This window comes from Schistocerca piceifrons, chromosome 1 (genome assembly GCF_021461385.2).
Source record: "Schistocerca piceifrons isolate TAMUIC-IGC-003096 chromosome 1, iqSchPice1.1, whole genome shotgun sequence".
Taxonomy (NCBI): Eukaryota; Metazoa; Arthropoda; class Insecta; order Orthoptera; family Acrididae; genus Schistocerca; species Schistocerca piceifrons.
This window is the reverse complement of record NC_060138.1, coordinates 1,164,181,528-1,164,196,528: the sequence shown is the minus strand read 5'-3', so window position 1 is coordinate 1,164,196,528 and position 15,001 is coordinate 1,164,181,528. Positions and strand designations below refer to the sequence as shown.

General features: G+C 42.9%; 1 protein-coding gene and 1 pseudogene across 1 annotated transcript in view; one reads left to right on the top strand and one right to left on the bottom strand.

Annotated features, from left to right (window-relative positions):
• The window catches only part of LOC124781209 (scoloptoxin SSD14), a 534,282-nt gene that overhangs the window by 489,859 nt on the left and 29,422 nt on the right, over positions 1-15,001 (bottom strand). The window lies entirely within an intron of this gene.
• Positions 3,517-3,634, top strand: LOC124728985 (annotated as a pseudogene).

Here is a 15,001-nt window from a genome sequence, read left to right as displayed (position 1 = left end):
TACAGAGTCATCGTCAAAGACTGGCAGTACTTATATGTCATTTATAAAATAATAAGTACGCCAAAAGGGCACTAGACCCAAAGATATTTAAGATAAAAAATTGTGATGGCGAGCCACTAAGGGCTGCTCGTTACTTACGCGGTTGCAGGTTGCAAACGGACTGAGGTGCCCATTTGCAACCTGTAACGGCGTAAGTAACGAGCAGCCCTTAGTGGCTCGCCATCACAATTTTTTATCTTAAATATCTTTGGGACTAATGCCCTTTTGGCATATATATTATTTTATAAATGACATATAAGTACTGCCAGTCTTTGACGATGACTCTGTAATTATACTCTGTTTCATACGTTTTTAGTCATAATTCTGTGACCATGTTATAGGCCATTATTCGATTTAAATTCTGAGGAAGACACTCCTAGCAGTGTTGAAACTCGGTTAATTGATTAAAAATAGTGACCGAGGGCTGTTTTCTTTCAATTGTAGATATTGGGGAAATGGAAAGGATTAAAAAAAAAAAGTTATTTGGGAGAGGCTACTGAAGTACACGGTTTCGAAAAATCTAGTTTACAGGAAAGTATGCACAAGATGCAAAATGTGCGTGGTGTAACTAAGAATACCTGCAACAGACAGAGCTTATATAAAAAAACTTAAAAGAAATTACTGCACCAGGGCAGTGATACTTGGAGGCCTGTATGCTAGTAAATGTCTGATATCGGATTACAAGATTGATAACTTAGAAATATTATATAGAAAAATTATACGGAGAATATTAGGTTCTCAGAAAAATGAAGCATTTTGGAAATTAAGAATTAACGGTGAAATTACTAGAACATCACAAACATATCAGAAACTGTGAGGAAGAGGAAGTTATCTATACACAACCACAGTCGCCAGAACTTAACCCCGTAGGGAGTCGATAGAAGAGTCACGAGAACCACAATCAACTCGAAGGCCGATCGTACAAACATACCGCCGTTTGAGTCTCGTACAGATTCCCGTATGGAGGACGTAGTGATAAACATCCCTGGGGTTGTGAAGCAGCTGAATGGGTTGACAATAAATAAATCGCCAGGTCCTGATACGATTCCAATTCGGTTTTACGGAGAGTACTCTACTGCATTGGCTCCTTACTTAGCTTGCATTTATCGCGAATCTCTTGCCCAGTGTAAAGTCCCGAGCGACTGGGAAAAGGCGCAGGTGACGCCTGTATATAAAAAGGCTAGAAGGACGGATCCTCAAAATTACAGACCGATATCCTTAACATCGGTTTGTTGCAGGATTCTCGAACATATTCTCAGTTCGAATATAAGGAATTTCCTTGAGACAGAGAAGTTACTGTCCATGCATCAGTACGGCTTTAGAAAGCATCGCTCCTGCGAAACGCAACTCGCCCTTTTTTCACATGATATCTTGCGAACCGTGGATGAAGGGTATCAGACGGATGCCATATTTCTTGACTTCAGGAAAGCGTTTGACTCGGTGCCCCACTGCAGACTTATAACTTAGGCACGAGCATATGGGATTGGTTCCCAAAAATGTGAGTGGCTCGAAGACTTCTTAAGTAGTAGAACCCAATGCGTTGTCCTCGATGGTGAGTGTTCATCGTAGGTGAGCGTATCATCTGGAGTGCCCCAGGGAAGTGTGGTAGGTCCGCTGTTGTTTTCTATCTGCATAAATGATCTTTTGGATAGGGTGGATAGCAATGTGCGGCTGTTTGCTGACGATGCTGTGGTGTACGGGAAGGTGTCGTCGTTGAGTGACTGTAGGAGGATACAAGATGACTTGGACAGGATTTGTGATTGGTGTAAAGAATGGCAGCTAACTCTAAATATAGATAAATGTAAAGTAATGCAGATGAATAGGAAAAAGAATCCCGTAATGACTGAATACTCCATTAGTAGTGCAGCGCTTGACACAGTCACGTCGGTTAAATATTTGGGCGTAACAGTGCAGAGCGATATGAAGTGGGACAAGCCTGTAATGGCAGTTGTGGGGAAGGCGGATAGTCGTCTTCGGTTCATTGGTAGAATTTTGGGAAGATGTGGTTCATCTGTAAAGGAGACCGCTTATAAAACACTAATACGACCTATTCTTGAGTACTGTTCGAGCGTTTGGGATCCCTATCAGGTCGGATTTAGGGAGGACATAGAAGCAATTCAGAGGCGGGCTGCTAGATATGCTACTGGTAGGTTTGATCATCACGCGAGTGTTACGGAAATGCTTCAGGAACTCGGGTGGGAGTCTCTAGAGGAAAGGAGGCATTCATTTCGTGAATCGCTACTGAGGAAATTTAGAGAACCAGCATTTGAGGCTGACTGCAGAACAATTTTACTGCCGACAACTTACATTTCGTGGAAAGACCACAAAGATAAGATAAGAGAGATTAGGGCTCGTACAGAGGCATATAGGCGGTCATTTTTCCCTCGTTCTGTTGTGTGGAGTGGAACAGGGAGAGAGGATGCTACTTGTGGTACGAGGTACCCTCCGCCATGCACCGTATGGTGGATTGCGGAGTATGTATGCGGATGTAGAAGAAGTTGAGGGAAAAAGTGGATAGTAATTGGTGTCATGCAGTAGCGTCTGAAAGCGGTTACAATGCAGAAGCGGTATTCTACACAGTTCCGAGTTCCAATACTATTCCTCTATTGACTGCGAATTACAAAATGGCTCTGAGCACTATGGGACTTAACATCGGAGGTCATCAGTCCCCTAGAACTTAGAACTACTTAAATCTAAGGACAGCACACACATAAATACCCGAGGCAGGATTCTAACCTGCGACCGTAGCGGTCGCGCGGTGCCAGACTGAAGCGCCTAGAACCGCTCGGCCACTCCGGCCGGCACTGCGAATTACACTATCTGATCAAAAGTGCCCGGAGGTCTATTAGTGGACATTAATATTGACTGTGTCCCTCTTCATTTTTATGACGGCTTAAACTCTGTTGAGGACACTTTCAACGAGGTGACTGAATATTTGTGGAGGAATGCAACCCATGCTCACTCAGCTACCAAAACCAGAGAAGGTGTGGATGGGGTCACTCATGGCAAAAATGCATTACTGTGTTGAGGTCGGGAGTCTAGGCAGACCATTCCATTTCAGAAACGTCACTGTCCACAAATCACTGCCTCACAGATGCAGCGTCTTCTGCCTTCCGAGAATCACAGCGCAGAAATAAAACGTTTGCCGGATTCTTGCGCTTAACTACCACATTTGGAGGGACAAATGCTTCGTTTAATAGCAGTGACACGAAATGAAGTTGAGTTTTAATTATCAGCACGTGCGAAGCAAAAGCATAACAGCTTGCCACTACCGCAGGACGTCTTGTGAACACACTGCAGAGGCTGACGCAATCGCGGCTCGACTGTCGTTACTTCTAACTGCACGGGGTATTCTGAAGGTGCCGCTATCATTTCAAAAAGCGTAACTTGGAAACTATTGCAGAACAGAGTCTTGGTTCGTTGCAAATCGTTTAGCACCACTCAAAAGTTTTATTTCTTTCCTTTGTTGCATATTAGGGCAACGGCCTTGCCGCAGTGGGTACACCGGTTCCCGTCAGATCACCGAAGTTAAGCGCTGTCAGGCGTGGCCGGCACTTGGATGGGTGACCAACCGGGCCGCCATGAGCTGTTGCCATTTTTCGGGGTGCACTCAGCCTAGTGATCCCAATTGAGGAGCTACTCGACGGAATAGTAGCGGCTCCGGTCAAAGAAAATCATCATAACGACCGGGAGAGCGGTGTGTTGACCACACGCCCCTCCTATCCGCATCCTCCACTGAGGATGATACGGCGGTCGGATGGTCCCGATGGGCCACTTGTGGCCTGAAGACGGAGTGCATTTTTTTGTTGCATATTTGGCTTGGAGTGCAACAAAATGACTACAAATCAGGAGAGAAGGCGCACTGTATTATCTGGCACGCAGAATAAAAAAAATGGTTCAAATGGCTTTGAGCACTATGAGACTTATCTGCTGAGGTCATCAGTCCCCCAGAACTTAGAACTACTTAAACCTAACTAACCGAAGGACATCACACACATCCATGCCCGAGGCTGGATTCGAACCTGCGACCGCAGCGGTCGCGCGGATCCAGACTGTAGCGCCTAGAACCGCTCGGCCACTCCGGCCGGCTGCAGAATGAAACTCGGTGGCAACGGTAGTGCGGAATTGTCGATGCCACTATGGGAGGGTACAACCGGTGAAAACAAGTGATACGGTTCGGAAACTTTACAGAGACAGGCAATATCGAGTACAGTGCGAGCTCACTGATATCAGTCCTACCATTCACTCGCATAGTACTGTAATGTCCCAATGTGGTCACCTATAGTCGCACCATAATACAACTGCCCTGAGCAACTTTAACACATGTGGCTCGTCGACCTCGTAGTCCTAGCAAGGTTATCCACAGAGATCACTCTTCTTCACTCCGCCTACGACAGCGATGAAGGGACTAGGAGGTCCCTTCTGATCGTTTACTCCCGAGCTTGGTCACGTGGCCAACTACTGCAGTCAGGTCTGCTACTTTCCCTGGGCCACTTTACCGAAATAACGCACGTTTTGTATGCTTTATATAAATTCAATAAACATATTCCTAAGTCTCCGTGTATCTTACCTCTTATCTAAATTCCTTTGTCGACTCATACGATAATAGTTGGTGGTGACTTTAATTTACCCTCGATACATTGGCGAAAATACATGTTTAATTCCAGAGGTACGCATGAAATATCATCCGAAATTGTGCTAAACGCATTCTCTGAAAATTATTTCGAGCAGTTAGTTCATGAGTCCACGCGAATAATAAACGGCTGGAAAAAACACACTTGACCTCTTAGTAACAAATAATCCTGAGTTAGTAACGAGCATCAAAACCATTACAGTGATTAGTGAACACAGGGTTGTCATAGCGAGATTGAATATTTTAATCCCCAAATCCTCCAAAAATAAGCGAAAAATATACCTAATCAAAAAAGCAGTCAGTTTGGAACCGCGTGACCGCTACGGTCGCAAGTTAGAATCCTGCCTCGGGCATGGATGTGTGTGATGTCCTTAGGTTAGTTAGGTTTAAGTAGTTCTAAGTTCTAGGAGACTGATGACCTCAGCAGTTAAGTCCCATAGTGCTCAGAGCCATTTGAACCATTTGAACCAAAAAAGCAGATAAAAATTCTCTTGACGCCTTCCTGAGAGACAATCTCCAATCATTCCAAATTAATAATATTAGTGTAGACCAGATATGGCTTGAATTCAAAGAAATAGTATCGGCAGCAATTGAGAGATTTATACCAAATAAATTAACAAACGACGGAGCTGATCCTCCTTGGTACAGAAAACGGGTTAGAACACTGTCGCAGAAACGACGAAACAAACATGCCAAATTTAAACAGACGCAAAATCGCCAAGACTGGCGATCTTTTATAGAAGCTCGAAATTTAGCGCGGAGTTCAATGCGAGATGCTTATAACAGTTTACACAACGAAACTTTGTCTCGAAACCTGGCAGAAAATCCAAAGAGATTCTGGTTCAAAATTGTTCAAATGTGTGTGAAATCTTATGGGACTTAACTGCTAAGGTCAGCAGTCCCTAAGCTTACACACTACTTAAACTAAATTATCCTAGGAACGAACACACACACCCATGCCCGAAGGAGGACTCGAACCTCCGCCGGGACCAGCCGCACAGAGATTCTGGTCGTATGTGAAGTATGTTAGCGGCAAGAAACAATCAATGCCTTTCTGCGCGATAGCAATGGAGATACTATCGAAGACAGTGATGCCAAAGCAGAGTTACTAAACCCAGGCTTCCGAAATGCCTTCGCAAAAGAAGACGAAGTAAATATTCCAGAATTCGAATCGAGAACAGCTGCCAACATGAGTAACGTAGAAGTTAATATCCTCGGAGTAGTGAAGCAACTTAAATCACTCAATAAAAGCAAGCCTTCTGGTCCAGACAGTATACAAATTAGGTTCCTTTCAAAGTAGCTGATGCATTAGCTCCGTACATAACAATCATATACAACCGTTCGCTCTACGAAAGATCCGTACCCAAAGACTGGAAAGTTTCTCAGGTCACAGCAATATTCAAGAAAGGTAGTAGGAGTAATCCACTAAATTACAGACCCATACCGTTAACGTCGATATGCAGCAGGATTTTGGAACGTATATTGTGTTCAAACATTTTGAATTACCTCCAAGAAAACTGTCTATTGACAAAAAGTCAACATGGGTTTAGAAAACATCGTTCCTGTGAAACACAACTAGCTCTTTATTCACATGAAGTGTTGAGTGCTATTGACAAGGGATTTCAGATCGATTCCGTATTTCTGGATTTCCGGAAAGCTTTTGACACTGTACCACAAAAGCGGCTGGTAGTGAAATTGTGTGCTTATGGAATATCGTCTCAGTTATGTGACTGCATTTGTAATTTCCTGTCAGAGAGGTCACAGTTCGTAGTAATTGACGGAAAGTCACGGAGTAAAACAGAAGTGATTTCTGGCGTTCCCCAAGGTAGTGTTATAGGCCATTTGCTGTTCCTTAACTATAGAAACGATTTGGGAGGCAATCTGAGCAGCCGTATTAGGTTGTTTGCAGTTGACACTGTCGTTTATTGACTAATAAAGTAATCAGAAGTTCAAAACAAATTGCAAAACGATTTAGAAAAGATACCTGCATGATGCAAAACGTGGCAGTTGACCCTAAATAACGAAAAGAGTGAGGTCATCCACATGGGTACTAAAAGGAAACTGTTAAACTTCGGTTACACGATAAATCAGTCTAATCTAAAAGTCAAAAATTCAACTAAATACCTAGGTATTAGAATTACGAACAGTTTAAATTGGAAGGAACACACAGAAAATGTTGTGGGGAAGGCTAACCAAAGACTGCGTGTTGTTGGCAGGACACTTAGAAAATGTAACAGATCTACTAAGGAGACTGCCTACACTACGCTTGTATTTCCTCTTTTAGAATACAGCTACGCGATGTGGAATCCTTACAAGATAGGACTGACGGAGTACATCGAAAAAGTTCAAAGAAGGGCAGGACGTTTTGTACTTTCGCGAAATGTGGGAGAGAGTGTCACAGAAATGATACAGCATTTGGGCTGGACATCAATAAAAGAAAGGCGTTTTTCGTTTGCGACGGAATCTTCTCACGAAATTCCAATCACCAGTTTTCTCCTCCGAATGCAAAAATATTTTGTTGACACCGACCTACATAAGGAGAAACGATCACCATGATAAAAAAGGGAAATCAGATCTCGTACGGAAAGATATAGGTGTTCATTCTTTCCACGCGCTATACGAGATTGGAATAACAGAGAACTGTGAAGGTGGTTCGATGAACCCTCTGCCAAGCACTTAAATGTGATTTTCAGAATATCCAAGTGGTGTAGATATTCTTTTAATTTAATTTTTTACATTTGTCCAGAAAGGAAATTGCAGAACGTAGTTAAATGCATATCTGTATTCTACTCGTTGTTGCAGGACTACGTGATTCAAAACACATATCTTTATTCTTCCGGCCATGTTGTTGTTGTTGTTGTTGTTGTTGTTGTGGTCTGCAGTCCAAAGACTGGTTTGATGCAGCTTTCCATGCTACTCTATCCTGTGCAAGCTTCTTCATCTCTCAGTACCTACTGCAACATACATCCTTCTGAATCTGCTTAGTGTATTCATCTCTTGGTTTCTGCTTACGATTTTTACCCCCCTCGCTTTCCTCCAGTACTGAACTGGTGATCCCTTGATGCCTTAGAATGTGTCCTACCAACCGATCCTTTCATTGACTCAGCTTGTGCTACAAATTTCTCTTCTCCCCAATTCTATTCAGTACCTCCTCATTAGTTACATGATCTACCCATTCAATCTTCAGCACTCTTACCTTAACAAATCATATTTACATAAATTATTTCATCGAGTTCCCATTGCAATGTCAACACGCTGAAGCTAAAAAATAGTGTGCATGTGCGTAATTCTCTTTTTTGTCACATCTGTATTAAATACTATTAATTATTTGTTTAACAATGTATTTTCAGCACAAACAACTAACAGGGATGCAGCCCGTTGATGTCGTCAACAGCCGCACAACAGGAGCACATCTTGTCCAAGGCAAAACTGCAGCAAGTAAAAGCTGTGTAAGGGAATTTGATAACTCGGTTCTCAGAGAAACTGCGGAAAGATAAAACACACACACACACACACACACACACACACACACTGTAAACGCTGGCGCGCAACACAATCAAAGACGACCAACGTCAGAAGTTATCGATGGTGAAAATTAACAACCAACGGACGTGGTAGCATTAACTCTGCCCATCAGTCCTTTGACTGGGGAAAAAAGAGGATATCATGCAGAATTTAAGCAAAAATCTCTATCTCTATTTACAAGATTACTTGTTAATTTAATTTCACTGCTTCCAGTAGCAAAGTGCGTGGCAGAAACTATTACGTAGTATGATCAGCACCATGAAAATGTTCTGCAATGGTGAACTTGCTTGGCTGTTGTAAGCGACGATCCTCGTTGCCCAATATACTATTTGTATATGCCACGACTGCAAGTAATATGACAGACAACCGCCTTTCGTAAACCTAAAAGGACTCCGATCTTAGATGGAGGTCGGAAAACATATTTCACACCATGTTTCCGCAGAGTACGACCACTCTTATTGGAATTGCTCCCTGCGTAAGGCAAAAAGCCGTTAGACTTTGGTGCCAACACGGTTTTATCATCACTCACCTCGTACACGGTTGGTCGATATCGGAACGCACTTCTGATTTGTCTTTCACTATAACCATTCTGACGGGCGTGACCTCAAGATGGGCTAACTTGGCTGACACACTCTCAGGGTCTTATGTGAACCTTGAAGCCTGCATGAGCTAAAAGAACATTACAACCATTCTCATCCATCTCTTCGACTACAGTCAGTCAAATTCTACTTCGATACTGAGATAGTTTGATACTTTCTCGAGTGCGCTAGATCTACTGTGATCATCACTGCATGTTACCGCCAACGTGACGTGGCTCTGGCGCTACGAAGACATTATGGTTCCGTGTCCCAGGCGGCTAGGGTTTCTCTCTTGCTGTCTCGATGGGCAGTCAGACAGAAACCCTCGTAAGTCCCACTGACTCTGATATACAACTAAGAGGTATGTTCAGAAAATTCTGGAAGATTCGTATTCTCGCACCAATGGAGTCCGCGGCTCGTGGTCTAGTGGCTAGCGTTGCTACCTCTGGATCACAGGGTCCTGGGTTCGATTCGTAGCCGGAAAAATTTTTGGAAATTTGTGGTAAGGTCTTACGGGACCAAACTGCTGAGGTCATCGGTCCCTAAGCTTACACACTACTTAATCTAACTTAAACTAACGCTAAGGACGACACACACACTCGTGCCCCAGGGAGGACTCGAACCTCCGATGGGGGAGCCGCGCAGACCGCGACAAGACGCCTGAGACCGCGCGGCTACCCCGCGCGTCGATTCGCGGATTGGTTGGGAATTTTCCCTGCCCGGGGACTCAGTGTTTGTGTTGTCCTCATCATTTCATCATCATCATCATCATCATTCGTGACTGTGGATAAATTAGCCGGCCGCTGTGGCCGAGCCGTTCTAGGCGCTTCTGTCTGGAACCGCGCGTCCGCTACGGTCGCAGGTTCGAATCCTGCCTCGGCCATGGATGTGTGTGATGTTCTTAGGTTAGTTAGGTTTAAGTAGTTCTAAGTTCTAGGCGACTGATGACCTCAGATGTTAAGTCCCATAGTGCTCAGAGCCATTTGAACCATTTGAAACAAATTGGACTGTGTCAAAATTGGGACGGGCTCTGATGACTGCGCAGTTGAGCTCCTCACAAACTAAACATCATCATCATCGCGCCAATGGTGTGTTGAAGCGAAATGCGGTTGGCATCCCTGCACACGCCTGTGTTCAATGTGTACCTGCCGACGTTTCATTGTTGTATGTTTGTTAGTTATTGTTCATTGCTGTATTGAGTTAAAGAAGTAACGCGTCTGCAATAAATTTTGCGTGAAAATCAATTAAACCTTTACAGAGACACACCAAATGATGCAGGAAGCCTACGGTGATGAGTGCGTAAGCAGTACTCGGTGTTAAGAATGGTCCACACGATTTAAAAATGTCCGGGTGGAATTTAAAGATGACCCTCGTTCAGGACACCCTTCTGCGTCTACCGACGGCACTCATTTCTGCATCTACAACTACATGGTTACTCTGCAATTCACACTTAAGTGCCTGGCAGAGGGTTCTTCGAACCATTTTCATACTACTTCTCTACCATTCCACTCTCGAATAGCGCGTGGGAAAAAGGAACACCTAAATCTTTCCGGTCGAGCTCTGATTTCTCTTATTTTATCATGATGATCATTTCTCCCTACGTAGGTGGGTGTCAACGTCAACGAAATTGTGCGTGCCAATCGTAGAACGCCTGCCCGGGAGACTGCAGAAGAATATAACATTTCAGTTGTATGATGTCATGAGAACCTGCCACAGCATCTTGGAACGCATCATGTTACCGTCAAGTTGGTGCCACGGCTCATGGCTCAAGACCAGACGGACTTCCGCCTCGCAGTCTGCGAAGAGCTTTTGGATGGCGCAAATGAGAACGAGATGTTCCTTAATAGAATCATAATTGGTGATGAGACGCGGTTCAGCGGTTAAGTTGTGAGACCAAGGTTCAGTCTTCACAATGGGTCGGGAAAGGCTTTCCAAGATTTAAAAAAAGCTCGTCAGGTCAGATCAAATGTCAAAGCCATGCTCATAGTTTTCTTTGACTTCGAAGGATTGGTTCATCATGAATTCGTGCCACAACGGCAAACTGTTAATCGATGGTACTGTCGGGACGTGCTGAGACGCCTGCGAGAAATTGTGAGAGCGGCCTAAAAAGCGGCGAGACAATTCATGGCTCTTGCATCATGATAACGTCGTACCCGCACATTCATCCCTGTTGTGCGTAACTATTGCCTCGTCCTCCGTACTCTTCAGACCTGGCCCCTGTGGACTTTTTTTACTTCCAAAGTTGACATCTCCGTCGAAAGGACGAAGATTTGCAACGATAGATGAGATAAAATAAAACTGACAGACGGCGCTTGGCGCGACCTAGCAGGAGGCGTACCAAGACTGCTTCCAGAAGTGGAAACGGCGTTGGGAGCGGTGCATTAATTGTGGAGGAGAGTATTTCAAAAATGGTTCAAATGGCTCTGAGCACTATGCGACTTAACTTCTGAGGTCATCAGACGCCTAGAACTTAGAACTAATTAACCCTTTGTTGCTTGACGGTACTTAAAAGTACCAGTAAGTTTTGACTCTCATTATTTTCTCGTGGTGCGGTTTCGTGATCTGAGAGTCTGTCGGTACGTAACAGTAACTCTGCTCTACTGTTTCATAGATGTTATTGTGCAATACATAGACCTCTCTGGCGGTCAGAGCTTGAAATTGTTTTTCGCGCGCTGCTGTGAAAACAGAAGATTGTATGTGCTTGTTTCCATGGTGCTGCCTGAATTTGTGCGCAATTTATTGGAACTTCCGTTGAGTTTTCCATTGTACATACTTACCTTCTTTGTTTTTTACAATAGTTTGAAGCATTACGTTACAAGTGAATGAGATAAAGTGGAAAATTTAAGGTGGACTTATTAGCACCGTCAGGTTGTGCGAACACTTTATTGTAGCAACATTGCGTTACCTCTCACTAGTTGTTCTGTCCACTTTTTCTCACACAGAAATCCGTAAATACATTTGCCTGTGGAACAATTAGAACAAACAGGAAAGGTTTGTCAGGGAATTTACCTAAAGAAAAGTGTCTAAAGCGTGGGGAATCAAATCACAGAGTCTCATCTTCAGACCTAACAGTATTTCACTGGAGGGAAAACAAAGTAGTGTATATTGCGTCAAACTTCCATGGCACTGAACGGAGCGTAGTGACAAGAAAAAGGAAAAAGATTGGAACTATTATGACTATACCATGTCCAGTTACTGTATGTGATTACAATAAAAACATAGGTGGTGTGTATCATGCAGACACATTACGTTCAACTTATGGTCTTGACAAGCGATCAAAGAAATGGTGGCACCGTCTCTTCTGGGGAGCAATAGAAATTGCTTTTGACAATGCCTACGTCATTTTCAGTTATCTACATGGGGCATTGCCACTTCTGGAATTCAGGCATGCTGTGGCACTAGGGCTAATGAATGAACAGCAAGTGCCAAATATCAGAAAGAGAAACTCTGGTAAAGATGAAATAACTCCCTCAAAGAGAAGAAAGGATAACTTTTCTGTTCCGAAGGATGTACGTCTTGGCAACCTAGGAAATCATTTTGTAGTGTTCAGTTGTAAAAGAGGACGATGCGCAATGTGTGCGAAAAATATAATTCAGTCGACACCACATTCACAATGTAGTACATGTAAAGTGTATTTGGGCTGCAATGAGAAAAATAACTGTTTCCTAGAATTTCATGAGGTATCACTAAATATGTGATATGTATATACTGTCAAAAACGTATAGCTAAGTTACTATGTATTGTGAAGTTGCTCTAGAATAAATTCATGCGAAATTTAAAAAACAAAATCTGAAATATCATATTTCTGTTAATTAATTTTCTAATGTAAAAATATTTAATATTTATGTGGAATAAAGTACAAGTTATAAAAATTGGAGCATTTTTCTGCGCATGTTGTGATTCTGTCCATGGAGTCTGACGGTACTCCTGAGTACCAGAAGAGAAAAAAGTTGTGAAAAATAAAATAAAATTTTACAAAAAATCCTACCGTCATTTGAGGCCACAATACCATAAATTCTGCAAAGAAAATGTTAAAAAGTAAATTATTTCTTATGTTAGACTGTAGCGCCTAGAACCGCACGGTCACTCCGGCCGGCGAGAGTATTTCGAAGGAGACCATGCACAATAAGCAAGAGGTAAGCGTAGAAACATTTTTTGGACAAAGTTTCGCAATTTTTTGGACAGACCGCGTACTGATAGTCAGTGTGTGCTTAGCGGTGGCGCCGTTAATTGCATGTCTGCAAGTTGTGCAGCGACGATTTTGATTTGAGTCGTCACATGCCTATCAGATGTGGTGGTCAAGTCTCAAGACGACTAGTTTCAGAGGTTTAATATGTTCTAAGTACAGTATAGATCCGCGTGTCCGGCATCAATTGATGATATATGATATGTGATACGACTCAGGGTTAGTGGTGTGAAGTAAATTCCGGTCAGCGCAGGGTGTACCCTTTTCTGTGTGCAGTGATTGGACGCAACCGCTTTCTGCAGAATGTTGGCCGTTAATGATTGGGACAGGTTACGGAACTAATTTACGTATGTTTAAGACACTAGGCCGCACTCATAAATGTGAGCATCGCATGTGTGTGCAAGCAATTAAAGGTCTTTACATGGATGGTCAGGCAGCAGTTAGAGTTGACGGTAAATTGAGTTCATGGTTCTGAGTAGTTTCAGGGGTAAGACAAGGCTGCAACCTGTTCATATTATTTATGGATCATATGTTGAAAACAATAGACTGACTGGGTGACATTAAGATATGTGAACACAAAATAAGCAGTCTCGCATATGCGGATGACTGAGTTGTGATGGCAGATTCGATTGAAAGTTTGCAAAGTAATATTTCAGAGCTACATCAGAAATGTAAGGACTATGGTATGAAGATTAGCATCTCCAAAACGAAAGTAATGTCAGTGGGAAAGAGATATAAGCGGATTGAGTGCCAAATAGGAGGAACAAAGTTAGAACAGGTGGACGGTTTCAAGTACTTAGGATGCATATTCTCACAGGATGGCAACATAGTGAAAGAACTGGAAGCGAGGTGTAGCAAGGCTAATGCAGTGAGCGCTCAGCTACGATCTACTCTATTCTGCAAGAAAGAAGTCAGTACCAAGACTAGGTTATCTGTGCACCGTTCAATCTTTCGAACAACTTTGTTGTACGGGAGCGAAAGCTGGGTGGATTCAGGTTACCTTATCAACAAGGCTGAGGTTACGGATATGAAAGTAGCTAGGATGATTGCAGGTACTAGTAGATGGGAACAATGGCAGGAGGGTGTCCACAATGAGGAAATCAAAGAAAAACTGGGAATGAACTCTATAGATGTAGCAGTCAGGGCGAACAGGCTTAGATGGTGGGGTCATGTTACACGCATGGGAGAAGCAAGGTTACCCAAGAGACTCATGGGTTCAGCAGTAGAGGGTAGGAGGAGTCGGGGCAGACCAAGGAGAAGGTAACTGGATTCGGTTAAGAATGATTTTGAAGTGATAGGCTTAACATCAGAAGAGGCACCAATGTTAGCACTGAATAGGGGATCATGCAGGAATTTTATAAGGGGGACTATGCTCCAGACTGAACGCTGAAAGGCATAATCAGTCTTAAATGATGATGATGATGATGATGATCGCATGTGTTCGATGCATCGGCATATTAGTAGAATAACTAAAGGTTAATTCTTTAGCTGAACCATGTTCTACTAGATATAACTGTATCAAGGTTTTTAAAAATGGGTCTTTTTTTTTTAAATCATCAGTCATATTATCAATATTTCTCTTGCATTTGGTTATACATTTTTACGTAAACAGTGTCTTGCACATTACTAGCCTTTGCGCTACCTGTTGCGCTCCCTGTTGTGCTAGTGAAAGAAGAAAAGACTTATAAAACACTTCTGTACGCTAAGCTGAATAGTTAAAAATTTTACTGGCTTCATTACAAATGTATTTAACATTTCTATTGCAGAACTAAAATGCTATCAACATTTGACTGTTCCAAGCCATTGGTTTAAAGGCTTATGGTTAATCACATGCCGATTAGAGGATATATATTAAAATGAAATGACTTTTCTGTTTGCAAATGATTAATTTACGGTCAGGATTGGCTTTCCTCCATGTTCGCTTGCATTAATAGACTGTATCCCATAATTATTTTACAGAGTAAATGTTCCCCGTTCTATTTGTATTATGGAACTGCTAACCGTTTGAACAGCTGCGTCTATGAGCGAAGGCGAAGACTG